Source organism: Podarcis cretensis, assembly GCF_951804945.1.
Source record: "Podarcis cretensis genome assembly, chromosome: 1".
NCBI classification, from domain to species: Eukaryota; Metazoa; Chordata; class Lepidosauria; order Squamata; family Lacertidae; genus Podarcis; species Podarcis cretensis.
The window spans coordinates 62359961-62386273 of record NC_137170.1 but is presented as its reverse complement, the minus strand read 5'-3'; the positions used below and the strand labels follow the sequence as shown (position 1 = coordinate 62386273).

At 44.0% G+C, this 26313-nt stretch overlaps 1 long non-coding RNA gene and 1 pseudogene across 7 annotated transcripts in view; both read left to right on the top strand.

Annotated features, from left to right (window-relative positions):
• LOC307216136 overlaps positions 1-26313 on the top strand; it is a 53790-nt gene that overhangs the window by 8743 nt on the left and 18734 nt on the right. For 5 of the 6 annotated variants that reach the window (XR_013838925.1, XR_013838927.1, XR_013838928.1 and 2 more), the window contains one exon: positions 18144-18206. This is a non-coding gene — a long non-coding RNA (uncharacterized lncRNA). Of the gene's footprint in view, positions 1-1772; positions 1967-18143; positions 18207-26313 lie in introns of all 6 variants that reach the window. The other variant, XR_013838926.1, reaches the window with a different exon arrangement.
• On the top strand, positions 22127-25612 carry LOC307224618 (calumenin pseudogene; annotated as a pseudogene). Its single transcript has one exon. The product of its transcript is annotated as a calumenin pseudogene (transcript).

The following is a 26313-nucleotide window of genomic DNA, read 5'->3' as shown; positions in this document are numbered from 1 at the left end:
AACTTAAGGCTCCTTCAAGCAGCAGGTCCCCTGCCCTGGGTCAGGTCCCCAGAAAGAGGCTTCTGCATTCAAGTAGGTGACTTCAGCTCACAAGCCCTCTCTCTTTCCTTACTTCTCCCTGGCTACTTCTGTTTCTGATTCCAAAAAATATGTCTGTTTTTGCTATGTACAATTCATTGGTTAGGTTGTGTGTGTTGAGGGTGGATGAGTCATCTTCTCTGGGATCAGATGGATTTCTCTGTTCCATGAACAGGGAACCCGTAACTCCCCCCCCCCCCAATTCTCAACATCCTTCACTATTGGCTATGCTGGCTGGGACCGGTCAGCGTTGGGGTCTAACAACACCTGGAGAGCCACAGGTCTCCCCATCCCTGTTCTTACTTGGAATATTCCATAAAAGCCTCCCATTTTCTAGGATTTAGCTTCCTTAAGGTCCCATCACAAAGCTATAGGCATTCTTTTGCCTGACAAAGGATGTAAACAGGCTGGTTTTCATAATGATATGCTCTGAGCTTGGTCAATTCTATGAGCAGGACTGGCTCCTGTTGATCCCAGGATCTCAGTTTGCTGTTGCTTGTCCCTCCCTTCTGTTGCTGGTTTCTCCTGTCTACTCATAAGAAATGCCAACATCAGGCTTTTTCAACCTTGGCTCTCCAGATGTTTTTTGCCTACAACTCCCATGATCCCTAGCTAGCAGGACCAGTGGTCAGGGATGATGGGAATTGTAGTATCAAAACATCTGGAGGGCCGAGGTTGAGGAAGCCTGGCCAACATTGTCTAAGGAATTTTGGGTCTTGTGGCACTTGAGAAAGCCTTCTTACACAAGCTCTTTCTCTTTCTCCTAACAACTGTTTTTCAGAATATTGCTTTTTCGGCTGCAGCAGGTTTCACAAAATCTTATTAGACATGGATACCCTATATAGATAAAGGGAAATAAGTTAGCATAAACAGCCATGAGCATTATTTACAATTTAGACTCCGTTTTTCTTCATGGTAGTCTGCTTGTAATTCAGGCTGTGGAAATAAAAGTGAGTCCATTTCTCCCATTTATTTAAAGCAAAACTCAACAAACCTGTTGCACCTGGGACTGGGTGTGGAGAGTGCCGCTGAATGGGACACAGCTGTTGACATCCACCTTGGGATTGCCCTTAAAAAACAAGCCTAGAGACAGCAGACTAGAAAGATGGCTGCTGTTTCCCGGAACTCTTCTCATTGTGAGATGTTTGCAGGTGAGCTGAGAGTTTGTTTGGACCCTGGGTGAGATCCCAGAGAATAAGAGGAAGGATGTGTCAGAAGGAAATTGAATTGATACTGATTTTTATATATAAGTAACTTTGCACTAATGCAACTTCCCTTCCATATCCTCTCCCTTGTGCACTCCATAAATTTGCATTGAACCCCCAGAACATTTTTAGGGGGCGTGCAGGGAGATGAGAGGGAAAGTTAGTTCCATTGCGTACCCCCAAATGCTTGTGCTGCCGAACTGTTCAGTTGGATGCCACCTTTTGTAAGACAAGGTTACCCCCTGCTTCCATCCTTGACCCACAAATTGTGATGGGTGCTGCAATTGATGACATCTCAGAGTGTTTACCCAGTTACTTGATCCCAGGAGGGAATTGTGGTGATGAGAGATTAGTAAGCACTATTATGCATAAGGCTCTCTGGACTGGTTCAGTTTGCATCAGGTTTTTGTACAGACGTGTTCTTTCAGGCAGTGTTTGTTCCCCTCTTCAAATGTAGCCCAGTTTCATTCTAAACTACTTTGCTGACAGGAAAAATGACTGAAATTAAATGAAATGACTTGTGAAGTCTCTGCAACAAAGGAAACACTTGTTCGTCATGAGGCATATCTAGTGCATAAATCATAGAGAAATGTCATCCTGAAAGCCTGTATTCTTTCTGAAAAGCTTCATTACAATGAAGACAATATACAAAGCAGAAGCAAAGAAAAGCTGCTAAATAACAGGTAATAGTAATAAAATCTCAATAAAATCCCATTATCCAGATGCTGATTATCTGAGGGTGCAATCCACTGAAGAAACCCCAAGTGTTAAGGAAATTAAAGGAAGTACGCATAACAGCTTAATTTGCATGGAAGTGGCTATGGTGATTGGCTTGGTTGGTTGTGGCATTTGGAATATTTTAGCTGGCAGGGCTGATGCTCACTAATAATGGGATTGCAATACAGATTTTTGCTATTCAGAATACTCATTTTTATTACGATTTAAGTCACCCTTACCCTGACCTTTTCACTCTCTTCGTAATTAATAATGAGACATATTTTGAGCTAATGCCCACTTTTGCATTTGCAAAGCCAACATTCAACATACCAGGCTAGTGAGGCTCATAGCTGCTGTTTGATTATGCTCTGAACATTTTTTTATCTGTGCTTTGGGCAAGTCCACATATGGGCAGGATCTCAAGTTAGCCTCACTCCTAAATAAGATCTGTGGTCCCTCTTTGCATCCAGCTTGTCTCCAAGCCTGGATGAGGAAGGGCCTCTGCTCTGGAGGATCCCTGCTCCCCATTTCCTTTCTCTCTTGGAAACCATCTCATTTGCTTCATTTAACCTTTTGTGGGCCAAGGAGCAAGCTCTCACTGAGAATCCAAGGGCTGCAATCCTATACATCCACTTCTTTGGAAATGGTGGGGTGGGAGCACCTACCTTTCAGTAAGCAGGAATGAGTTTGTGCATTCACAGCAGGTTCCAATTAATGTAATAATTACACCAGGCAGCTGGAAGTTGATGCTACATTACAGAAGTGAGATGAAAATAATTGAGAAGCCAGGGAATGCAGGAAGCATTGATGGCAAAGGTAAAGGGACCCCTGACCATTAGGTCCAGTCGTGGCTGACTCTGGGGTTGCGGCACTCATCTCGCCTTAGTGGCCGAGGGAGCCAGCGTACAGCTTCCGGGTCATGTGGCCAGCATGGCTAAGCCGCTTCTGGCAAACGAGAGCAGTGCACAGAAACGCCATTTACCTTCCTGCCAGAGCGGTACCTATTTATCTGCATTCTATGATGCACTGAACGGCAAGTTCATTGATGATGATGGGCATTAAATTCTGCCTCCTCAGAAGTTGTTAGACTAGACTTCCCATCATCGCTGACCACTGACTATGCTGGGTATGGCTAATGGGAGTGGTAGTCCCCATAAATGCTGTCCACAGCCTTTCACAAGACACTGCAAAGCTGTGAATGACCACAAAGGAGGCAGAATCTACCAGTTTCTAATCCCTCTGAAGGACAATTGGCGGTTCTTTTTAGCCATAAGGATTAGCTGTCAGGAGCTTAAAGGAAGCCAATTCACTTCTTACTCCCCCCCCCCCTTTCTGTTTTTTCTTTTCCAACTGATACTCATCTTTCCATAGCTCCTGGAGACTGCTGAGCATGGGGATATTTTTCTATTGAACTTGGCTCCTTATACCTCCCTAGTGTATGTAAAATCTTATTTGGTGGCGGATTTGTTTTGCTTACAACTTGATAGGTGCTCAACCATCTGTGTTTGCAGTTTTTATGTAATAAGTGAGAAATACAACAACAACAACAACAACAACAACAACAACGTGCTACAAATAATCAGAGGATGCTTTAAAAGTTCTAGTTTAGGATTGCCCAACATGATTGTCAGGAGAACTCCATTCATGGGTGTTTGAGAATTATGTAACCACTTTCAAATTGTACATTTCTGCAGTAGCATAGAATCATAGAGTAGCATAGAACTGTAGAGTTGGAAGAGACCACAAGGGTCATCTAGTCCAACCCCCTACAATGCAGGAATCTTTTTGCCCAGTGTGGGGCTTGAACCCAGAACCTTGAGATTAAGAGTCTTATGCTCTACTGGCAGTGCCATCACACAGTATGTTAACTTTATGTGTACATTACAAACTGGAACAGAGATGTGTTTATAGTGCCGCCTCCCAACATCAAATCCTCTTTCTTTAACAACTCCATGTTATGCACAGAAAGCCCAAAGCAAAATGGTGCATGTGTGTAGAAGCTCCTGCTCACATATAGGGTTTGTGTGTGATGGTGTGCTGATCCTGCAGGACTCCTACACATGGGCAGGAGTTTGCATATTGGGCTTTGCATATAGACACCCGTGTGCAGCTGCTAAAGAAGATCTGATGGGGGCAGAACGAAAAGCATGGCTCCAGTTCTGATTTGGACATGGTTATGCCACAGACACGAGCAACATATACAGAGGGCTTGTGTCTTTCAATTTCCACAGGGCTTGTCTAAGCTTTTTAAAAGAGGACATATGTATGGTATAGAACAGGCACGTCCAACTCCCAAGAGACTGCGATCTACTCCCAGTATAAAAAAACTGGCAGTGATCTACCCAAGGTGGCTACTAACTGGGGGGAGATTTGCCCAGAGTTGTTGAGCTTTTTTGGGAGAAGAGGCAAGAGTTGTTGAGCTTTTTGGGGGGAGCAAAGGTAGAGGAGCTGCTTTTCCATGATCACTTTCTCTCATCCCGCGATCTACCTGGGGCACCCCGGCAAAATACCGGTAGATCACAATCTACCCGTTGGGCATCCCTGGTATAGAATGTTGAATAGGACTAGGGAGAACCAACTTCTAATGCCCACTTAGCCACAAAAGTTACTGGGTAAACCTGTGCTAGTCAGGGATTTTTTTTCAGGAGGAACTCACCCGAATTCAGTTCCAACACCTCTCAGGTGGATGCCATTGCCATTCTAGCAGGAAAAAAGGAGGCGTTCATGGTGAGTTCTGGCACCTGCTTTTCTAGAAAAATAGCCCTGGCTCCAGTCATTCTTAGCCTGGCCCACCTCCCAGCACTTTTCTGAAAAATTAGGAAGACAACATGCACTTCCCTGAGCTCCTTTCAGGAAAAGGAAGATAAAAACGTAAACAATATAAAAAGAAAAATCTGGGAGCAGTAATTTAATCAGTGCCTTGTACAGTAGGGGAGAATTTTGATTCAGATCACAGGCATCCTTCAAATTCTGAAATGTGCAAGGGAGTTCTTCAAACAATACTACAAAAACACATATTAGTGGAAAGTCCACATTAAAATTAATAGTGAAAACAACATACAAAAACTCATTATATTAGGGGAAATTGCTAGCAACAATGTCTTACATTACTCAAGTTGCATACAAATGTGTTTAATGGAAGAAATTTGCATTAAAATGCTGAAGATTTTTTTGTGACGATTTAAAAAAAAAACGCAAATTGCTGCAGAAGTGTGGAGAACTAAATTTACGATTGAAAAAATGAGAAACGTAGAACCTTCTATCCCTAACATGGACTCAGAGAAGGACTTTTGATCTGGTCTGCTAGCAGAAGGAAAGGAGGCAATTTTTGCTTTCAGTCCTACTTCCTATGCACCACCCTCCAAATATGTCCAGATTATTGGACCCGCCAGAAGAGGGTGGCAGGTCGTGCGAGGCATTGTAGGGGAAGAGTGAATTGGCAAAGAAAGCCACCTCCTGGATCAAAATTCCTTTCTTGCGTAGGGGCACCAATTGGATTCCATCTAATAGCTATATTTTAACCAGAATCTGTAGGCCACAGTTCCCATAATTAAGCATTCTTGAATAATAGCAGCCATTCTGAGTTTGTTTATAACAAACTGGGTAATCTCTCGCAAAACAATAGCATGCAGACACAAATTGGAAAACAAGAGGACATTGTCTATGCTGTGCAACTGGAGGATTAGAATTCTCAAGCTTTTGATTTGGAGTTTATGGGAAAAGCTCAAATTTTAAACACCAGCAACAATGTTTCTGTGCTTTGCTGGCATTCTCTCAATGCAGTTTGTGTACTACTTCAAGATACTCAGATGGCTGTATATTTTGCTTTCCCTGCGAGCAGCCAATTTGCAAGAAAGGGTCTAATATAAAAATTGCTATTTACTCTGAAGCAAGTGGTACAGTACATTATCACTTGACACTGATGTTGTTAGGAGGATAGCAAATCAATAATCAGTTCTCATTCAGTGACTTCGCAAACCATCAGCTTCCATCATTGTGAAGCTTGTTTCCATTTCTGCACAACCCTTATTGCCAGGCTAGCAACTGATTATTTTACAACAGACAGGGCTGATAGATGATCGAATGTATTTTTAATTACCTTACTTGAAAATAAAACCAGTGGTGAAAGGATTGAAACTTTGGACACTAACAGATGCATCGCAAATTTTTATACCTAAAGAAAAGTCGCCAGAAGTGGTAGTTTCTCAACTTTGTAGAACAAGACAAGGATTTAGAATTCAGTAGCTGTGAATCTTGGTTGCTGTTACCAAATGACCTAGATGTGTATATGTGCACTGAGATCCTTGGCATGTAAGCTCTTCCATTCATCTCAATGGAGGGAGATGGCTTGAATGCAAGTGGAGAAAAACTCTAACCATGGGTAGTCAACCTTTTTATACCTATCGCCCACTAATGCTTCTTTCTTAATGGTAAAATTTCCATACCGCGAACCAGTGCTTGATGGAAGGAGGATTCAGCTTGTGCCGTAGAACACCCTACTGCCCACTAGAATCCTGAAACGCCCACTAGTGGGCGGTAGGGACCAGGTTGACAACTCCTGCTCTAGACCAGGCATAGGCAAACTGCGGCCCGCCAGGTGCTTGGGACTACAATTCCCAGTACCCCTGATCACTGGTCCTGTTAGCTAGGGATGATGGGAATTGTAGTCTTAACATTTGGAGGGCTGGAGTTTGCCTATGCCTGCTCTAGACAAATGCAAACACACACTAGTGAGTGCTTATTATTGAGCCTACTTAGAAGGCATACTTTGCTGCCTTCATGCATTCTTACTATGCCACACAGCAGAGTTTTTCCATGTAGTGAGGGGCCTCTTGCAGTCTACTCTGAAGGAGGGGAGGAACCAGCAGTAGCTTGCTGTGACATGTTTACAATGACCGCTCCCCGCTTAAAACGGGGGGCGCCCTTTGCGTGGACGCGCGCAGCCCCTAGATCTGGAGCGGCTCCATCAGCATAGGCTTGGCTTTGCCTTCCCTCAGGTGGGATACCTGGAGGTCTCCGCCTACCTCAGTCAGTTGTCCAATCCCACCTGGGGGAAGCGTTGCCAAGGAGACCAGGCCAGGTAGGGGAGGGATTACCTGCCCACACAAGAGGTGGCAGGCAAAAACTTATCTTTATAGTCAGGCCTTTGGCTTTAATTTATCTCTGGCCTTTTAGAAGTGGGTGGGATGGTTTTAAGATACAGTCGTACCTTGGTTGTCGAACGCCCTGGAACTCATATGTTTTGACTCCTGAACGCCACAAACCTGGAAGTGAGTGTTCCGGTTTGTGAACATTCTTTTGGAACCTGAACGTCTGACAGGGCTTCAGTGGCTTCTAAAGGACATTCCTGCAGCCAATCAGAAGCTGTGATTAGGTTTTCGAACTTTTTAGAAATTGAACGGACTTCCGGAACGGATTCCGTTCAACTTCCAAGGTACGACTGTATTTCTTTTTCCTCTTGGTTTTAATATATCTTGATGGCTGCTTTGGGTTGCCCTGGGCAAGATAAGTAAAGGTAAAGGGACCCTGACCGTTAAGTCCAGTCGCGGATGACTCTGGGGTTGTGGTGCTCATCTTGCTTTACTGGCAGAGGGAGCCGGCGGTTGTCTGCAGACAGCTTCTGGGTCATGTGGCCAGCATGACTAAGCCGCTTCTGGTGAACCAGAGCAGCGCACAGAAATACCGTTTACCTTCCCGCTGGAGCGGTACCTATGTACAGTGGTACCTCTGGTTACGTACCTAATTCGTTCTGGAGGTCCGTTCTTAACCTGAAACTGTTCTTAACCTGAAGCACCACTTTAGCTAATGGGACTTCCTGCTGTTGCCGTGCTGCCACCGTACGATTTCTGTTCTCATCCTGAAGCAAAGTTCTTAACCCGAGTTCTTAAGTTCTTAACTACTATTTCTGGGTTAGCGGAGTCTGTAACCTGAAGCACCTGTAACCTGAAGCGTCTGTAATCCGAGGTACCACTGTATCTACTTGCACTTTGACGTGCTTTTGAACTGCTCGGTTGGCAGGGGATTCGAACCGCCGACCTTCTGATCGGCAAGCCCTAGGCTCTGTGGGCAAGATAAAGCAACTAACAAATTCAATAAATAAAATAATAGTCTACAGTGAAAACCCATTTTGCAAACACAGCTTGCTCTATAGCTGCTCCTTTTGCTGCAGAGGAACAAGATAATCAAGGAAGATTCATGTCAGCAGTAGTTCTGAACATGGATTCACTCGTGGCGCATTAGTATGACAGCTGCTTATACTATATTTTCATTATTTTTTATTAAATTTTATATTAAAAGGCAGCTGCTCATACCTTTGGTTAGGTACTGTGTAACCGGCGCACAGGAGATAATCTTGGGAGAAAGGCAGTAATTGTTTTCTCAGTGTTCACTCATGTTTGGATAGTGGGGGCTGAACACGTTGAAACATTATTCTTCATCCCTGACATTAGATCCACCACCTGGATATGCTGTTGGCTTTCTACCATCTGTTAATTGGGACTTGCAATGGCCTATCAGAGGCTGGTGTCAGGAGTAACAAAATAATCCGTTATGCATCCAAAAAGCATTAAGAATTGCTGCAGCCCATGCCTCCATTGACTTTATCAAACAAATGATTTATTGCTAGCTAATTTATTTTTAGAACCTGCTGTGATTTTTTTTATTGCATTATCTGTACAATTCTTAAGTGGACAGCTCTAGTTTGCAGGAAAATGGCATTACCTCTAAAGCTGCTAAATGGTTGGTTTGGGGTCTTCAGCAATCACTGGTGAAAGGAGAGAGAATGGAGGTTTGAAAGCAGGTTGATTTTGCTCTGCATGCGACTGTGTGCATTTCACATTGAACAATAGCTTGTCCATGCTAAAGATTTTCAGCTAGTGGCAGTCATGCTGACTCCTTGTTCTATTTTTCTAACACAGCTGCCCATTATTAGCTCTTCCCAGCGGGTCACTCAGTATGTGTATCTTAAGTAAACCTGGATCAAAAATTGGCCAGAAAAGTAATTTAATCCCCAAATAATAAGTTTAGGGCTCCATAAAAATTAATGTTGAAAATGCCTTTTTTTTATTTCCTCAAATTAAATGTTTTCTTGGAGACTTTATAACTTTTCCTTCCCTTTATTCTGAAATATTTATCTATTTCCATGTTTTTATTTTTCCATGCTTATATTTTATTTTCCATGTTTACTATTATCTTTTATTTTTAGAAAAGAGGCCAAAATTATGTAAGAATTTTGTTTTAGTTGTGGCATGAAAATTATAACTTTGAATATGATTAACTTTTTTAATTTTAAGCCCTTTACCAACTGAATGGTAATTCCTGGGCCCTGTTCTCCCACTGCTTTGCCCCACGGAAAACCGCTCTTTAGCGCTCAGTCAAAGCAAGTGGCAATTCAGGTTTCCCCTGAAATCCAAGTTGTTCTGACCTCTTGCTAAAAAGCAGGTTTTCCCTTGGAAAGGATCAGGGCAAGGAGAAAATCTCTCTGACTTGTGTCTAGAAAGCATGGGTCAATTTGTTCCCCAACAGATATCACAGCTGGAGAGAGGCCTGTTGGAATGCAATGTAAAAGTGCTGTCTGAAATGTATAAAATATTGGAATGGGAGAGAAAAGATGAGCAAGTAAAATCCTCAATGATACATTGGGCAATAGATATTGGTCATAATATAGACATGAAAGCATGGGAACGATTGGGGAATATGGCTATAAATTTTACAGCATGTTATGGTCTAAGAGAAAATTATATGCAAATGATATATCGATGGTATCTAACACCAAGTAAATTGGCAAAAATATAAATTAAGTAAGTGTTTTTCATTTTTCTGCTCAGTAATAAGTGAGCATTGCTTGCTTACTAAGCATGCTCAGTCCTCTTGGACTCTTTTGAAGTTTTCCCCTAAATACATTCTGTAGCTGTTGTAGTTTATTAAATTTCTATACTGCTCTTCATCCAAGGATCACAAAGTAGTCTGTAAAAACACACAGTAACGAACAAAAACAACACCCCCACAGTTTAAAAGACCACAGATTGTTCAGTTAGCCATTGGCCTGGGAGATGAGGAATGCGTTTGACTGGCGCCTTGTTCAAACTCTGGGGTTCCTTCAATCTTGCTTATTCCTCCTTGTCGTGTGTGTCTGTAGTGCTGTTTTGGCTACGTAGGAATCAATACTCAGAATGTTTGTTATAGGTAAAAAAGGGCACCCCTTTTATAAATTATAAAGAGTTCTGGAATTGCTTTTCTGTTTTAGAGTAGAAAGGTGGTCACCTGACTCACATTACATTGAAAGTATAGCTTCATTTGTAATCTGGTATTACCAATACCTTATAAAATTATAGGAATATGGAATTTATTTTTATCAATGTACTTTTATTTCTGCATTATTAATTTTTAATAATTAATATTTATTTGCAGGAATAACTCATTAGTAAGAAAAGAATAACCTGTCATCATGACTACAATTGCAAACTCACTATAGGAATTTTGAATAAACATGCATAAGATTGAACTGAATGGTGCATTGAAAGTGATGGAGCAGGACTTAGTTGCAGCTAATCTAAATTCCATTGGTTTGACCTGTAATTCTGTTGTGTGGTTCTTAGTTGTGGTCCGATTAACAAGGTGTTGTAAAGAGGGGGGAGGGAAACATGTCCCATGTAGAATCTCTGTATCATAGCAGTGATTCAGACCAGATTATAGCCCTCAATTGAATGCCAATAAGTAGGAATGGGGGGGGGGGGGGTCTGAATAGTAACCAATATGCTATTATACAAAAACTGTGACGGTATGGCAGTTCTACCCTAATCATGCAGGTTTGCAGAAGAGAATTGTGCTGTAAGCAGATTCTTGCACTAACTCAGATGACTAGACAATAGCATAATACATTGTGCTTCCCTGCACTTGATGTGAACCAGGCATACATATTCATACCAATGTTGGCATGCACAGCAAAAGGAATTTGCATATGTAGCTCCAGAAAGTGAAGAAAAAAGAAAATCTGTCTTCTTTTCTCACCACCACAATAATACAAATAGGAGCAACATTAAAATGGATGTGTCTGATTGCTAGAGTCTGGTGAATTGAAAAACTGGCTTTCCTTACCAGAATTGCAAATGACTGCATTATTAGAAAGAGGATTTTGCTTGTGTTTTGAATGTTACAGTTAAAAATGTTCCCCCCACCCATAGTTTCAGTTCTTCTTCACTGCTTTTCTGGGAGTAATGAGGCCACAGAATGTTCTGTGTTCTGATGGCTTGTGGAGTCTCTTAAAGTCTTATTTATATGCAAGTATAAGTGAGGAAATGATGACCCAACATATGCAACCATCTCAAAACTCTTTAGGTAACCTTTGTGAAATGTCCTGGTTGAAACGGTGAAGTTCTTTCCAAGCAGGTATCCATAAGATAAAGACATAGCATGGAATGTTAATGTTCAGATGAAGACATGAAAAGGAAAGTTAACAAAAACCTCTGTGGAATAACCAGCCTCCTATAACCAGCATGGAATAACCATGGAATAACTGTGGAATAACCAGCCTCTTATAACCAGTCTAATTATAGAACAAGCTGTCCTGCTGGGCTTAGCTCACCTTGGGAGGAACTGGCTATTCCATGGTAGGCAGCTGTTGTGACCTGTCATGGTGTCTCCAGATACCCCATGGAGCCTCACCATTTTGTGTCACTTGGTCTATCTGAGAACCTCAACATGTGAGGAACTCTGATCTGGTTGCTGCAGCTCAGACCATATGGCTCTTGCAAGCCACTCTTGAGCTCCTATACAAATAATTTAAGAACTTTCACCAGTGTAACTATGCCAAGTTTTAATATGCATCTTTTTTTGAATGCTGTATGGAAAAGCACATGAATCTGTGCTTTGGAGAGTTTGTAAGTTAGCCAGTTTTACCTTGCCCAAACATGTGGTCTCTTTCTATGATAAGGGAAGTGGGTAGCATTGGAAGCAACTTAAAATGGGATATTTTAAAGGTCTAACAACCTATATTCCCATGCTTTGCTTTGCTGCATGTTTGGTGTTTTTTAAATCTTTGCTGGGGTTTCCTTACCAAAAAGTACTTGCCCCAAACTTGGATCTTGGCATCCCATCCAGGAATTCTCCTTTATATATCTACTATTTTTACATGCCACTGACAAAGTAAACTTTTTGATAGAAGTTTGATTCAGATTTTCTCCATTGTGGCTGTTCCAGGTCAAGACTCTGAGGAGTGGGGAACTTTGGACTTCTGTAGCCCTGTGTTGCACCTAGGAGGCTCACACATAGTACTTACAAAAGCCCTCTTGCTATCAGTACTAGGGGACAACACATTACAAAGGGATAAACGTGGCTAGTGTTAAGTTGTGGGTGAACGTATCAGACAACACAGAGATTCTTCAAACAGCTCTTGTTTATTCAGAGGCCAGAACAGAACTGAACTGAAGGTCTCAGTCAGCCTGCTTATATAGAGGTCCAGTAGAACGTAACTGTAGCAACTTTCTAAAACTATCCAATCACTGAATGTCACTTTCAATCCTTCATTTGCATAACTATCTACAGTATCCCCCTGCTGGCCCAGGGTGAAAACTTCAGTACATAACAGCTAAAGTATGAATTAGTGTGGTAACACCTCCGCTTTGGACCTCTGTTCTGCAGCCCAGACAACCGCCTTCCATTAGCTTTTCAGTGCTTTCTAAAGATGTTCAGTTTCAAATAGCCTTCCAGATCAATATCACATCTGTTATCAGTCCTGGATATGAACTCTTATTTTAAGTATGTGCTCTAGTTTTAAACTATTTTTATATTTATAGTTTTTTCCCCAAAATGACTTTGAAATGCAAGTGTTTTTAACTGCCATTATATATCTAACATTATAAATATTATTACACTGTAAAAAAAAAAATCATCAAGATGCCTCATGGGAATTGATTCATAAATGAAATGATTGCTATAGGTCTTGGGTGCTGGGGTTTGCGAGTGAAAGTCACCCATAATTCTGATAATTAATCAAGGTTTTATTAAACTGCACCAAACCTGAAAATTCCTGGGTTTAGCTTATGCTAACGTGCCAGGCTATCCTGGCAGGGCTAGGTGAGTGTAAGCCATTGGGTGATGGCCCATCAAGGAAACTATCAAGAGACAGTGAACACTGTCAGACAAGAAGGGGAGGGACTCCTCCTGCAGCTGTGTGTTGGTGGGCAGAGACCCAAAGGAGTTAGGATTTTAGAGTGGATGACGTAAGTGAACAGGAAGTCATTTTGCAAGCGGCTTGGCAAGCAGAGAATGGGGGTGGCCATAACACGTTGTGGCTGGGAAAAGCTGCATCGAAGAGACAGAGTGGATGGCTTTTTGCTGTTCTTTGATTCTAATGGTGTGCTTATGGAGGAGGACAGACCCTCTTGGGGTGTTGATGCTGTGAGCCCCTCCATCATAGGCTCAATTTGTATATATGTGTAAATAAACCATATATCATAAAGACACCAGAGTCTCTACTGTGCCTCGTTATCCCAAAAGGGAACATAGGCCATAATGAGCATACCTGCAACCCCTGGAATCTCACACAATTTGTGGATATTGGGGTGGCGTATAATATTCTGATATTTATTAAGGCAAGCCTGTTAATACAGCTCCTCTTTGATTACCAAACCCCCTCAAAGCCCTTCTTCTAGGACGTTGTCAGACACTTGTATGATTGTTTTAAGATATCTGCTAGTTGGTTATGAGCACTGTTGAAATTGGTAACAGGCCATAATGAAAACTGAGAAATGAGGCCACAGCTCAGAATTCTCAACAATGGATCAAAACATTTCTAAAATGGGGCACTGATGTAATCACTGATTTAAAACTGTTCTGTTTAAGATGAATCTCGTACAATATTTAAATTACAGTCAGATGTATCTTCCTTCACCAAAAAGGAGCTATATTTTACTCTTGTCAAAGTTGATCTCTGCCCTAGTCCAGCAATGTGGAAAAAGCTGGTTTCAGAAATGTATCCTAACTTTGCATCAAAGTTAGGATACATTTGTGCAGTATGCATGGTTCCTAGTTCTGTCCAGCAACCAGGGCTTTAAGTGCATAGCCAGAGTCAGAAAATTGGCAATTATAGCTGTGTGGGGAGGGTGAATTTAGTCTCTTCTTTTTGAACACTGCAAGTGATAGAGGTATCGTACACTTTGATGTTGCATCTCATATGCTAAGATAAAGAGTAGTGCTCCTTTAGCAGACCTTTACTCTCCATTTAATCCTCCCTCCTTTTATCCGTTCTCCTGATCAGCAGTATTATATGAACATGGTCCATGCATATTTGCAGGTAAATCAAGCTTGTGTGTCATTTGATATACATTTATGTACAAGAATATTTAAATACATCACAAACTTGTTTACCTAGATTTCTGAAACTGCTTTCTGTTGAAGTTGTTTATAATAAACTTTCCAGATGGCTTTATCAATCATTTCTTGAGAATGACTTTTGCTTAAGTTTCATAGTCCCCCAAGTAATTATTTGTCTCAGAAATCAAAATATTTTTGCTCACTTTCTTCCTATACTCAAAACAAAACTTGGCAGTTTAATCAGCAATAAACCCTGGAGAAATGCAGTCATAGGTCCCCCCCCCCCCCCCCCGTTCTTGAAAAAAAATATTTTTGACTACTTTCACTTAAAAGTGCTTTTATCCCAGCAATGGCTTAGTTTACTTCAGGAGACTTGCTCCTCATTTTTGTGTTAATGAACTGCTAATCACATATCTTATTAAACTTGACTCACTCATTGATGCACCTGGTTCTCCCACAGCTCTCTGCTTGTGGCACATTACGATTTAGGCTGATCAAGGCAGCAATCTTTGGTTGTATGTGCTAATCTAGGCATGCCCAACTGGGGGCCAGATGTGGCCTGCAAAGCAAATTTTTATGGTTCCTAGAGGTTCTATCAAAATTTAATCAAAAAGTAGTAAATGCTTTAAAAAGGTAAAGGTACCCCTGCCCGTACGGGCCAGTCTTGACAGACTCTGGGGTTGTGCGCCCATCTCACTTAAGAGGCCAGGGGCCAGCGCTGTCTGGAGACACTTCTGGGTCACGTGGCCAGCGTGACATCGCTGCTCTGGCGAGCCAGAGCCGCACACGGAAACGCCGTTTACCTTCCCACTGGTAAGCGGTCCCTATTTATCTACTTGCACCCGAGGGTGCTTTCGAACTGCTAGGTTGGCAGGCGCTGGGACCGAACGACGGGAGCGCACCCCGCCGCAGGGATTCGAACCGCCGACCTTTCGATCGGTAAGCCCTAGGCGCTGAGGCTTTTACCCACAGCGCCACCTGCGTCCCGCCAAGTAAATGCTTTACTTTCACTTTAATTCCTAAACATATTTTTTCCTTGGGCATTGCAAGAGATACAGATATTATTCTACACTTAAATGTTATATCCCTTGCAGCTTATTTATTACGTTTATATTACACAAATACTATACCAGTTGTATTGGTTTATGGTCCTTTTCTGGGCTCAGTTGAAAATTTTAATGCTTTTTCCTGTCTAGGACCAGAATGTTTGAAAGGCAGCTTGTCTCCCTATGTTATGGGTGGCTAACCTTTTTCAGCCCAAAGGTCACGTTGCCTGGTTAAAAACCCATTGGGTGCTGTGTGGCAACAGTGGGCGAGGTCAAAATGAATACAAGAGTCACAAGATGCCAGTCAGGTGCCTAAAGAAAAGCTATGCTATTCACCTTCAGAATATACTAAGCTCAGTCTTTGCTGATTCAGGATCGTATACTCAAAAAACCCTGCTCCATAAACTCCCATAGTAGCCATTGTTAGACTTTCCAAATGAGACTAGGTTGTGACCAACACACGCTGATCGTGTGCATATCCTGAGCCTATTTATCCACTACCATATATTTTCGGGAGAGATGAGATTGCTTTCAGGTGGACCAGGCATTGCTGACATCCCTCCTTGCCAAAAATCCTTTCCCTCTTCTTCTCTGAGTGGTCAAGTAACAAGAAGTGCTCTGGTCTGCTCCAGTTTTTCCTAAATGATGCTGGTGCTGATCTGAGCCTGAGCTCCTGTTTCCGGAGTGGTTGGCGAAGAAGAGCCACTGGTTTTCTGTTTTGTTTTTTTCAGTACTGCAGCTGATGCAACCAGTGAAAATAAATTGAATTGGGCTGGCAGGCTGTGAGGATATGTTTGGTGGGCTACATCAGGCCTGTGGACCAGTGGTTCACCATCTCTGGTGTGTGCTCCTACTAAGGGACGTGGTGGTGACCAGGGAGATGGTAATCTCTATAGTGGCTCCCCAGTTATAGAATGTACTCCTTGGAGAGGTCTGTCTGGAACTATTCTACTGCTGTTTGGTGGCCAGGCAAAGATCTTTGTATTTTCCCACAAGCTCTCTCTGCCTCCAAATTGGAAATATCCAAGGAAATGTCAATAGTCATTCTGAGTGGAACAAGCTTGTTTTCTCCTGCTCTAGAGGGTAGGACTCGAACCAATGGCTTCACGTTACATGAAAGGAGATTCAAACTGAACATACAGAAAAAACTTTCTGATAGTGAGAACTGTTTGACATTGGAACAGTCTCCCTCGGGAGGTTGTGGACTCTCCTTCCTTGCAGGTATTTAAGCAGAGGTTGGATGCCAATCTGTCATGGATTCCTTAGCTGAGATTCCTGCATTGCAGGGGTTTGGACTAGATGGCCCTCAGATTCCCTTCCAACTCGACGATTCTATGAGTAGTCCAAGCAAAGACTGTTTCATAAGGGCCAGTGCTCTCTGCTCTGATGAGTTGCAGAGTTGGTGAGGAGGGAGAAAGAGGGGAATGGAGGAAAAAACTTCCTGATTTTTGTAACTTTACTAATTTTACTAATCCTGTTAATTTTTAAAAATCTGGCTTCTTCAATGTTTTGTTTTTTTCTTATCAACGTTTGGATTTTCGACATTTGTATTTAATTTTTTTTAGTTTCTTATGTAAAATGAAATAGCATTTTTTTAAATGAAGTGTTGTTTTTTTTAACACCTGTAATAAAGTTAATGAAATAGCACAGGTGAGATTAGCAATCTATTTTAAATTTCTGTCTTGCTCAACCTGAGCAGGACCGTCGTAACAGCCTATCATAGAGAAGTCACACCCATAGAAAGGGGGACAGACGTGTGTTTTGATAAGCCTGCTTAAGCATACAACCTAAAAATACAGATTTTAGCTAGATGCGTCAGGTAATCTAGAAGGCGGCAGGATATGAATAGAACAAATGAGTGATAATGAGCTACATCCAATATTATAGCCCTGCTATAGCAAATTGACAGTTCCAGAGCTGCAGAGAGACCCTTGAAAATGCTTGCCTGTAATGCCTTGTTTGTTTGCACATATTTGGTCATCAAGGCAAACTTAAGATGTTGCTCAGAACACTTTCATACAGGGCAAATTCTTATATGGAAGAGAGCTACATGGGGAAGTTTTTTATACAACATACCCTGTGAGAAATGCAACATGTTAAATTTTGTTTTGTTTACATGTACAATGCCCATTTGTGTATGTATTAGGTTACACTGTAAACACACACTTCATCCACAGAATTGATTTCTATGTAGGAAAATCAGCTTTCATGAAGCAGCCGTTCATATCTGATTTTAGAAATTAAAGTGGGACGTAGAGATTGATGTAGTCTCAAGGCTTAACAGCCTCAGTCACTAAAGGACATCTGTGGCAAAATTAGAAACCTTAAATTGTATCCAGAAGGTTAACGGAAGCCCAAAGTGCTGGAGCTCTTTCATAATATATTCTTGGCAAGAGTGAAGAAGGCACATTTTCTGCTACAGTCTTGACTGTGCCACCCCCCCCCCTTCCTATTTTTCATGGGGGAGGCAGTTTTGTGGCACTTCCTACCATTTAGTTTTTGGCCCTTGAAAGTTCAGAAAGCCAAAGATACAGGTTCCTCAAAGGATTTCTTCGAACAGTAAGTGCCTTGTTCATTTTAATCACAATTTTACATTAGAGGCAACATCTGTGTAGTCCTGTATTTTGCGAAGTATAGTCTATCAGATCTCTGAGTGACAGAGATGCTTCACTAGAAAGCTCCCCCTCCCCCTTTTTAAGAGACCCTTTGAATACTAGCAGTGTTCTCTGTTATGGTTCGTTGGTTAATGGTTAATCATTGTACTTTATGCTCTTCTTTTATGCAGTGAGCTTCTTGGCATGGAAGAAAAGGGTGACAATCCAGATTTGTAGCTGAAGCATCTAGACAGGTAAGTCTGAGATTCTTTCCTTGTTCCTTCAAGATCAGTTTCAACAGCCATTTAAATTATGTCCACTATGAAAGAAATGAAACTATTTTTGTATCAGTGAAAAAACAGTTAGTGAAAAAACTGTTCTGACCAATGTACAATAAAGTGAGTGGTCCAGCTACAATGATAGATTCAATAGAGCTCCAATTATGTATTTTCCTATTCCACCCTACCCCCACCATCACTTGCCAATGTTTCAAATCCAGCTAATGATCTTTTCAACATTTTCTGGCTTCAGCATTCCCTGAGCACAATCACATACTCCTAATAACAAATTGCCTCAGTAGCATTCCAACTCATAAAAGGCATGCAAATTATTATTTGAATCTCCTAATTAATTATGACATATAAATTCTGCAATTTCTCACACTTCTCCTAGAGGTTGAAATTTAAGTCTTTCAGTGTAGCTCACCCTTCCTTTCATTATACTTGACATTTTACCTGTTGCTTTAGGAAATAACTCAATCGGACCTACAAAAAAGCAACTAATTTATTTTCTATGAAAAAATCATAATAGGATTGGGAAGTTAATGCAAATTAAGTTACATGTGTTAACCATTTACGCATTTGTTTGTTCTATTTAAAACATTTTTAGGTTGCTTGTCTAAATGCCCCTCCAAAGCAGCTTACAGTCAAAAACATTTAAAGGTACAAAGAATATTACAAAATTTTACAACTCAGCAACAGTCCACATAAGCAATTTTTTTAACAGAGCTGGAAAAAAGCAATTCAACCAGATTATCACTCAGCTAATAAACATCACAAACTAAAAACGCCTTCATAGAAATTTGGCACACGTCAAATGGAAGGCAATTCTGTAACAGTCTTTCATGCGTGAAGTTTAGAAATGTACTAATATTTGCTAAATGGAAATATTGGTCACGTTTCATTAGTTCTTGATCTAAGTTACCGTATTTTTCGCCCCATAGGACGCACCGCCCTATAGGACGCACCTAGTTTTTGGGGGGAGGAAATAAAGAAAAAAATTTATTTCCCCCCCAGGCACGGGGCTGGCGCAGGGGAAGCCCGAGCTTCCCCCGACTCCAGCCCCCAGAAGAGCCTGCTATCCGCAAGCCTAGGGAGCCACGCCGGTCTCCCCAGGATTGCGGACAGCTGTGCGAAGCCCGGGCGTGCTGAGGCTTCCCAATGCAGGCAGCTCTGCGCAACCCTCCGGAGGCCAGCACGGCTTGGCGCCGGGCTCCGAAGGGTCGCGCAAAGCTGCGCGGACCCCGGGAGGGCAGGCAGCTCTCCGCGACCCTCCAGAGGCCGGCGCGGCTTGGCGCCAGGCTCCGGACAGTCGCGCAAAGCTGTGCGGACCCCGGGAGGGCAGGCAGCTCTGCGCGACCCTCCGGAGGCCAGCGCGGCTTGGCGCCGGGCTCCGGAGGGTCGCGCAAAGCTGCGCGGACCCCGGGAGGGCAGGCAGCTCTCTGCGACACTCCGGAGGCCGGCGCGGCTTGGCGCCGGGCTCCGGAGGGTCGCGCAAAGCTGCGCGGACCCCGGGAGGGCAGGCATCTCTGCGCAACCCTCCGAAGGCCAGCGCGGCTTGGCGCCGGGCTCCGGAGGGTCGCGCAAAGCTGCGCGGACCCCGGGAGGGCAGGCAGCTCTGCGCAACCCTCTGGAGGCCAGCGCGGCTTGGCGCCGGGCTCCGGAGGGTCGCACAAAGCTGTGCGGACCCCGGGAGGGCAGGCAGCTCTGCGCAACCCTCCGGAGGCCGGCGGCTTGGCGCCGGGCTCCGGACCGATGCGCACAGCTGCGCGGACCCCGGGAGGGCAGGCAGCTCTGCGCAACCCTCCGGAGGCCAGCGCGGCTTGGCGCCGGGCTCCGGAGGGTCGCACAAAGCTGCGCGGACCCCGGGAGGGCAGGCAGCTCTGCGCAACCCTCCGGAGGCCAGCGCGGCTTGGCGCCGGGCTCCGGAGGGTCGCGCAGAGCTGCGTGGAGCCCGGAAGCGCAGGCAGCTCTCCGCGACCCTCCAGAGGCCGGCGCGGCTTGGCGCCGGGCTCCAGAGGGTCGCGCAAAGCTGCGCGGACCCCGGGAGGGCAGGCAGCTCTCTGCGACCCTCTGGAGGTCGGCGCGGCTTGGCACCGGGCTCCGGAGGGTTGCGCAGAGCTTCCTGAAGCCTGGAGAGTGAGAGCCTCTCGCTCCCCGGGCTTCCACGAAAGCCTGTATTCGTCCCATAGGACGCATCCACATTTCCCCTTCATTTTTGGAGGGGAAAAAGTGCGTCCTATAGGGCGAAAAATACGGTAGTTCCTTATTTGAACATATGAGGCTGGTGTTTGAAAGCTTGGGTGTCCATGTGTTGCTGGGCCAGGTCTTAAGTTCCTGCATTAATTTACAAGGTGCCTAACAACTTGGGCCTGGGACCCCTTATATCCTTGTCCAGTCATTGAGCTTGAGTCTGTTGGGGGGTCACCCATGGTTTATATGTGTGGCTTTTAACTATTGAAATCTGTTTGTTCAGTGTTGTGGACCCAAGCCTGTGGAACATCTTCTCGAGAAATCTTCAGGTTGTAGTGGATAGGTCAGTGAAAATGTAGATCCCAGTGTAGTATGAAAAGGATAATTCCATGTCAAATATTAGGAAAATGATAAAAATAATAATTTGAGAAGATTATAATGCCTTTATACAAGTCACACTTGGGATACTATGTACTGTGTTAGAAAACTGGAAACGCTGCAGAAAAGAGCAACCAAAATGATGTGGTGAGTAGAACGGCTCCCCCATGAGAGAAGGTTAGAATATTTGGGGCTATTTAAATTATTGGAAAATAATCTGATAAGATGAATACAAAAGGTTTGCATTGTATAGAGAATGTGGACAGAGATGCACTTTTCTCCCTCTCTTATAATACTAGAGGCCAAAATCATCCGGTGAAGCTGAATGGTGGGAGATTAAGGGCAAAGGAAGTAGTCATTCACACAGAGCACATGTTAAACCATGGAATTCGCTTTCATAAGATGTACTGAAGGCTCTCAGCTTAGATGGCTTTCATGGAGGGTAAGGCTATACACTACCTCTTAAGATCAAAGACAGCATGGCTTGAATGTGAGCTGCTGGGGGGAGATTACTGTTGCATTCAGGTCCTGCTTGTGGACTTCCCATAAGCATCTGCCTGGTCTGTAGGGGATCCAGCAGGATTCTTCTGTCTTTGTCTGTTCATCATCATCATGAAATGGTACACCAGGTGTGCCCTTTTTGATGCTGGACTACTACAGCTTGTTCAATCTAGGACTGCATTTGAAAAAGTATTTAGAAGCTTCACATGACACAGAATGCAGTGGTGATAATTTTAAACTGGAATCCACTACCTACAAATAAGACCATAGTGGAGGTATTGTCCTTTAATTATTATTTATTGTTTTACCAATTACATTTCTATCCCATCCTCCCAGGGTGATGTGCTTTGTAAACACACACACCTTTCATCCTCACAATAGCTGTATAAGAGAGAGAGTGAGCAGCCAAAGTTCACCTACAGGCATTGTGGCTGAGTAAGAGTTTTGCCTTAGCTCTTGGTTAATTTTCAAAAAGTCAAGAAATCAGTGCAAGGGGGTTAAGCTGCTGAAAATCCAAAGGTCAGAAGGAGATTAATAAGTAGTCAAGAGCAAGCAATGAATAAAAATGGGAAATGTCCAAGTATAAACAAACTGCCTTCTTGTTAGAAGGACAGTACATATATCTCTGAAGGAATATTTGCAGAAAATCTGTGTTTTCAGAAGTGAAAGACGGATTGGTGAACATACTGTGAGATGCATTTGCATTGGTAGAGATTCATAGCAATTAGGCAATGGAGAAGTCATTAGCATTAATTGAGTAATCTGGGAATTGTCAAAATTTATTGTATGTGTGAATGTGGTTGAATCATGAAAGAGAATTACGGTCGTCGTGAGGGGGAGAAGCGGAAGGAGCCGAGGCGGCGGCGGCCACAGCGGCAGGAGGGGGAAGGATATCACCATGGTTGTGGCTCTTCGGCAGGTTGTTTTGTACCTGTCCCTGTGGACCGCCTGCGTTCTGAGCAAACCCACCGAGAAGAAGGATCGCATCCACCACGAACCTCAGCTCAGCAACAAGGTCCATGATGATGCACAGAACTTTGACTTTGACCACGACGCCTTCCTGGGTGCAGATGAGGCCAAGACCTTTGACCAGCTGACGCCAGAAGAGAGCAAGGAGAGGCTGGGAAAGATTGTAAGTAAAATAGATGAAGACAAGGACGGGTTTGTAACTCCTGAAGAGCTAAAAGACTGGATTAAATTTACGAGGATGTAGAGCGCCAGTGGAAGGGGCATGACGTCAATGAGGACGGGCTCATTTCCTGGGAAGAGTATAAAAATGCCACCTGTGGCTACATCTTAGACGACCCTGACCCCGACGATGACTTTAACTACAAGCAGATGATGGTGAGAGATGAGCGGAGGTTCAAGATGGCTGACAAGGACGGCGACCTGATTGCTACCAAGGAAGAGTTCACTGCTTTTCTGCATCCTGAAGAATATGAATACATGAAGGATATAGTTGTGCAGGAAACTATGGAGGACATTGACAAGAACGGGGATGGCTTCATTGACTTGGAAGAATACATAGGCGACATGTACAGCCACGACGGCGACGCCGAAAAGCCCGAGTGGGTGAAGACGGAGCGAGAGTGATTTGTAGAGTTCTGGGACAAGAACCGCAGCGGGAAGATGGACAAGGAGGAGACCAAGGACTGGATCCTCCCCTCAGATTACGATCACGCCGAGGCAGAAGCACGGCACCTTGTTTATGAGTCGGGTCAGAACAAGGATGGCAAACTCAGCAAAGAAGAAATTGTGGACAAGTACGACTTGTTTGTGGGCAGCCAGGCTACGGACTTTGGGGGAGCCTTAGTACGACACGACGAGTTCTAAGCCAGAGAGGAGGAAAAGAGGAAGAAAGTAATTTATTTTTTATGGTTTCTGGAATAACGCAAAGAACTCTCTCTCACTACTGAGACTGGTAGTTTCAGGCAACAACGTGGAAAAATGAGAATAAACCTCTCCCGTCCTTCCTTTGCTACTCCTTCCCATGGGGGCGGGAGCTCAGTGTTTTGACAAGCAACTTTTAACTTGCAACAAATGGGTTGTTTTATAGATTTGCATTTTTGGGTTTAATTTTTTTTGTCTAACAAGTTCTGTTTTATTTTTGTATTTCATTTTTGGTCCCATGTGAGATGAAGAATGCATATCCTGAAACATTAGCCCTAGAGCAACACTAGCTCCCCCTAACTGACCTCCCCCTGTGAGTGTGTGTTTGTGTGCCTAGCTACAAAATCCAATCGCAAAATGCCAGAGAACAAGGAGGGCCATGGAAAAACACACGAGAAAGCTTCAGTCTTCTAGTTTCTTCCCCCTATTACTGTTTTGAACTGGGGTGATTGCCTCCAGCCCATCTCGAGGGGCCTAGCGGAGAATTTCAACAGCAGATGCTTCCAGTTCAACTTTACTACTGTTATCTTCCAGTGAAAGAGGATTTTCCCACAATGCACCTCCCACACCTGAGTTAGGAAGGTTTGCCGAAGGCTGTACATTAACTATGGCACCCTTCAACAAGAGGTGTTGTGGCATCCCTGCTTCGCCCCAAGTATTAATTCCTGGTGCTTCTGCTGCCCCCAGGAGCTGGGATCCTCCAGCCCCCTTGCAGATGGGGTAGAGGACTTTGGCCAGTGCTGCTACAACCCTCCATTCAGGGCATTCACCACCTCCCACCCCCCGGATTGGTTATGAAAGCCAAATCATCTCCACCTTTTATCCTCCTGGTTCAGTTTGCTGTTCGCCTGGGGCTTGCTCTGCTTAGAACAGTGAGCAGCTGGTGCCTCAAGTGGGCGAATGCCGTACGGGCGTCAAGCGGGCCAGGAGAATAATGTGGCAGTTAGACGCACATGGAAGTCCTTCATTTTTGAAGTGCCTTTACCTTTTCTTTTTAAAAAAATCAGGCTTCCCTGCCAAAAAGGAAACCCGGTGCGAAAACGTGCATCCAAAAGTAGAGAGGGAATCTCTCTCCTTTATGCAAAATGCATGGCAAATTCAGCAGCAGTGTGCAGTATTAAAGACCTTCCCCAAGCAGTGCTCTGATCTCCTGGTGGGCTTCTAAGCCCCCAGCTGCCTAGTCTGCCTGGGCGAGGGCCTTCTCCTTACCTCAGAAAAGGCAAACCATACGCCCTCTCTTCTTCCTCTCGGGTCCCAGGGTGCAACGTGGGATCTCGGCCTTTTGAAGCCGACGCTCTCAAGTTCCCATTCTGGGACCAGTTTGCTGGGTTTGCTCGTGCAGGTTTCCTGGGTCCAGCCCACCAGCAATGGCTCCCCCCACAAGCCCATTGAATGAGAATGTGATCAGTGCTCAGCACGACTGCTGGTCCCTGGTCCCAGGGTTTCAGCCTGTCTTCCCCAGCCTTCCCCAAAGGTTTTGCGTGATGGTCCCAGAACTTTTCATCTAAACTGTCTGAAGGGCAGCAGGCTAAGATAGGCTGCCCTTATTCGCTTAAGACACTTCTCCCTGCGAGCCTCCTGAACACTAAAGGCCAACCTCTCCCTCTGGCCTGCACTAAATAACTGTCATAATCATGAGTGGTTTGGTAAAGTTCCCCCGCCCCCAAATTTCCTTTGAGCCACGACAGCTCCAAGGGCAGAAATCTTCAAAACACTACCTACACCTCTCAATTCCAACTAACCTCTTCCTTTCAGTTAATAAACTTGGTGCCGGGAACAGGAAAGCAATGCTCATGAAACCAGGCGTTGAAAGAATCCAGGATTTCATAAGATCAGTGTGTCGTGAGCCTGGGCTTCCGCTCATAACGAAACAGCAGGGCATTCCTCGTTTCCCAGTATCAGGAAAGGAGGTGCATCCTGGTCGAGCAAGGTGCCAGACGGTGGGAGAACTAAACACCCATGTAGAGGACCTGGGTCCCATTTGCTTTGCCACAGAGAATGGAGAGGGGCGGCGAGTTAATGAAACATTGCTTCTCCTTGCCCAGATGTGAAGACTTGAGTGGGGAAAGGGAGCTGTTGCCATTGTTGGCTTGCCAGCTTCTTTGTTGAACACTAATGAAGGTGCATCTGCACCGCAATTGCATTTTCCTTCCCACACTTGCATTTTTTCACTCTGAAGCAAAAGCCACCTCCTCTCCCCTGTAGCCTATGTCCCACCACCACCCCTGGAAATTCTGACCTGCAGATTTGGCAGCGAGGAGGGGGGTGTTTGCTTGTGTGCGCATGCAACCTAGCTGGCTCTGTTGGTGTGACCGATATCAGGAGCAGGTACCTTCGGGGATGTACGCCTGTGATGCTTCTTTTTAGCACTGATGAGCCAAAGTTTCAGGAGTGCTGCTGTGCAGATGTGTGCTGTAAAAGCACACACACACAAAAAAACTTCATCCCCACTGCAGAAAAAAAATGGCCGAAGCAGAATTCTGTCTAAGTCGGGGCTTTCTGCCATGTGTATCTTGATTTTTATACTCCGCTGTGTTAACTCCTTGCACAATCTTTATTATCAAAGCAGATATGAACCTGGTGGCCACAGAAACTCGTTATTCGCATGCCCCAAAGCTCTTAATGGTCCACCTTTTTAGGAGACGACCTTTTTTTTTGGTAGAGTGTAAATGGAGTTTTATATAATGTACAACATAAAGATGGTGTCTTAATAAAAACTGTTTACATCCCAAAAAGAAAAGAAAGAAAGAAAAAAAGAAAGAGAATTACCACCATTCTTTCAAAATTGTACTTTTCCTCCTTATTTCCATGAGAGGCTTGAGCATTATATACACTTATACTTCTAATCAAGCTGAGAGAGAGAGAGAGAGAGAGAGAGAGGGAGAGAGGGAGAGGAGCAATTAAAATGTTTAAGGGGCTGGAGAAACTCTCCCATGGGAAAAAGCAACTGAGGCTTTTGTTTTAGGAAAAGAGTGAAGGTGGCACCTGAGAGTGTGGTTTCAATTCATGTGTGGTGTGGAGCAGTGGACAGAGAAAACTCCCCACTTTTCTCATAGGACTTAGGGACATCCAAAGGACACGAATTGTTAGAAAATTCGGGACAGACAAATAGGAAGTGGGT